We start from the raw sequence: 3,859 nt of genomic DNA on the forward strand, positions 1-3,859 counted from the left end.
TTTCCTTTATGACGAACTGAGACCCTTTAGAGACCCTTTTCCCATCATCGCATGTAAATCATCACACTGGTCATATCCAATTATCTTGCTCCATTTGTTATGATGTCTTGAATTGGGTATTCATAAATTGCCTGATATACGTTTCTAAAGGAGACAGAAGAACATCATTATTCACGGACACAAGACAATCCGTTCCACCTTTTGCCTTCTCCTTCTCTTTGTTTCATTTGTGATTTATTGAAGACTGTGTTTGGTCCTGATTTTATGATGAAAATATCCTGTGAGGTCTTCGGTATTATTTTGTGGACAAATCCAACAACGTTTTCCTGCAGTATTTTTATTATCGCTTGTATCGTTATTTCTGAGAGGACAGACAAATCAGCTCTTGGAAAAGATGTCGAAATATGTACATAAATGATTACTGTGTGAGATGGAGCTGACAACTGTTTACATACTGAAACTCACAAATATCAATACTTCATCACATGTTTCAACGTATATATAATTACTTACATAAAACACTAGACTAAGCCCATCATATTAATGGGCACATTAAGATACACACGTCTAAGACTTGTGCATAACTGCGGGTGCACCCGTGCATCACCATCTTTACACATTGATTGCTCACGTCATCATTTGTATTCAACTCACTTAGAACTCTAAGGAGAACCCATAAAAATCAAACTTGACCTTCGCTGGCTCGAATAATCATCTGAACGTTCTTTCTGCCTAATCTGTCGAATGCATTATCAGGAAAATTCCAGAAATATGACATAATTCTTGCTCATAATTCTGAAGCGTTAGCAAACGGTCCAAAATGACCTCTGACCTCTCCAATTTGGTACAATTTACTGCAGTAATGTGCAACCTAATGTCTGCGCCTCGGATCCGGTCCACGACTTGGTTTTATCCATTTATTTACATCATAGGGTATGACTTAAAAATCATTTACCTGGCACATGTCTGTTTTGGCTTGATGGTAAGGATAAATAAATTAGTCAATTCAACAGTCCATAAACTTTGTGTAAAACGAACATAAAACTTTATCGCTGAAGAACACGTTTTCCCTCTTTGAAGACAAAAGGATAAGAAGGTATCTAATGTTACCTCTCTATAGTCTTAAACTATGAAACAGAAAAGAGCGAAAACCAGCAGTTTTATAAAATTCAACAAACAATTTACTTCCTTAGAATACAAAGTGAAAATTTAAAATGAACTACATAATTGTGAATTAAATCCCAAATAGTCCTTAAAGTTCTGTCACAAGTCCAAATGTATAGAGTTCCAATTGAATTCCGTTGGTGTTCCAAATAAGTTCCAATATTGTGTTGATGTACCTGTAGTCTAGAAGGAGTTAGCATGCCAATGGCCCGGAATGTTAATAACATTTTGATGTATCACAATAATATAATCCAAAACGTCCTTGACTAAATTCACTATAATTATAATTGTTTTAGACGAAGAATATTATTGAGCATATTGTAATTCCAGCGAATAATAATTTGAATAAATAAATCAACACAAATTAAAAACTAAACACAGCAATAAGACTGATTCTGCTTCAGATCTTAAAGCAAAAAATAATAATAATCATAATGTAAAAATGCTGATATACCCCTCTACGTAACTTTGGACGATATTACCATTTTGTGGAAATACTATGTCAACTTAATGGGGAATATCCTTTCTGGAAGTTTATAAAGTCAGAATCTGGTATTTAAATATATCATTTTGGATTACTACACTTTCGGTCCAACTTAAATCACTGTGACATATCGTTCGTGCTCCAGTGATTTATATTAACCTGTTTGTTTAGCTCGTTTTCTCAAGTACTATTATGTATGGAATCATATCATTTGGTGTGCAACATTACCATTTTCCATCATCTTGCCCACCCCTCTCTTTACATTGACTGATAGGTTCAAACCCTATTATATACAAACATCTCTCGTTACAATAAACAAGATTATTTCCAGTCATTTTGTTCTAGTACACAACAAGTTTTCACTTTAGATGAGATATCGTCGTTTTCCAGTATTTTGTTTCCGAGTATTGTTGTGAATGGTGCAGGTGTGATTATACAATACACGGTGATGTTTTGTACATAAGGATTCGACTCCTTTTTCTAAGGCATTCTATGGTATTCCATCAAAGTACCTATATGTTTGTCATGGTACTTCCACTGCTGTGACTGCTGTGGAGGTGGATCGAAATCCTTGCTGAAATTCACAAATGACACATTTTTGGTCAGTAAACGAATCTTGCAAAAATAATCAGTTCTAAAGTCGTATATCGACTGTATCAGTATTCCACGTGTTTTCATACGTTTTAATACGTGTTTGCAGATTATATTGCTCTTGAAGTTTCCAGCATCCACTAGTAAGGTAAACTGGCAGAAAGTTCATTACGTAATGTCTCTTTCCCTTGTTAAAATATGGGCAGATTGCCTAAGGATAATGACTTTCAAAACATACGAATGAACACTGTTCTGGTCATCTAGAGCTTCATATGGGATTTATAAATTATATATATATGGACCAGCACAAATTTTAGTGGGCATGGAGATGAAAATTAATATCGCATGTAAAATACAACAAACCACAGTTTGAAATGCTTAATATAATCCATATATATTATCAAAAGCAGATTTGGAAATTCTTTGAATCACTCATATATTCACCATTCCACTCTCTCCCATTACAACAAAATGAATTGTAAGCAAGTATCCATCCTTGGATGATTTCGGATGTACGGGGTTGGTCCCTGCTATCGCACACAATTTCCTAATAATCATACGTTTGAAAATCGGTATCACACGCCAAAACAACTTGTAACATTTTTAATTTATGTCAAAAGGCAGGTGGAGTATATTTCTCATGATATAGGATATAAGACCCACCACTTCACCAGGCTAGTGGATAGATAAAGAAAGTGAATTCAATCTCCATAGTTAATCCCTGACTTTACTATGCAACACGTTTACCAAAGTATGACTCCTAAACAAACCAACAAGTTGAGGACAACCAGTAGACTGATTCACCATATTGGCCAGACAACCAGACAGTATGGCAAACAACGGACAAGATTTTGTGTTGTAAACCTAGAAGCGATATCAGGTGGTAGGAGAAGCAAGAAACATCTTGGGTACATAAGAAGGATTTATTCCTTCATTTCATTACGGTGTTTACTATATATTAACCTCTCAAGGGAACAATAAAACGTCAGTGACACTTACATAATCAGCCAATAAATGAAATACCACCTAATTCCATGCATTTGATAGAATGCAACAACAAACCAAAACAAATATTAATAACAAAGTGCTCCACAATATTTTCCGTTTGCCTTTCTATGTCTTCGATATGCCATCGAATGTTTTTCCTTTATTAAAAATAAAAAAATATCCTATGTAGAACTGTTTAACTCCATTTGGAAAATTTTGATACTATGGACTAAGACAAAAAGAATTATTGGTAATTGTACAAATGGTTTAATACGACCACCATTTACAAAATGTACTTGCTTTAAGCGACCCTTTCTTAAACTTAGCTCAGCAAAATTTCATCAGATTTGAGTCAATATTTTAGTTGTACTGCAGAGATCCATCATACGTTAACACTATTATTATAAATAGAAAATTTTCAACATGAATAGTCTCAAACACTGTTCGACGGAAATTTAAGAGAAATAATTCTAGATAAATTAGCTTTAAAAATGTAAATATAATGACATGCCTCCGTCATATAATTCCGCTCTTACTAAAGACTAAAACATTTGAACGATTGCAACTGAAAACATCATGATCAGAATTTAACCAAATGTAATGCAAATAATTATGTACAAGGGGGCTTTGTGA

This window comes from Sinohyriopsis cumingii, chromosome 19 (assembly GCF_028554795.1).
Source record: "Sinohyriopsis cumingii isolate HCF-2022 chromosome 19, ASM2855479v2, whole genome shotgun sequence".
Taxonomy (NCBI): Eukaryota; Metazoa; Mollusca; class Bivalvia; order Unionida; family Unionidae; genus Sinohyriopsis; species Sinohyriopsis cumingii.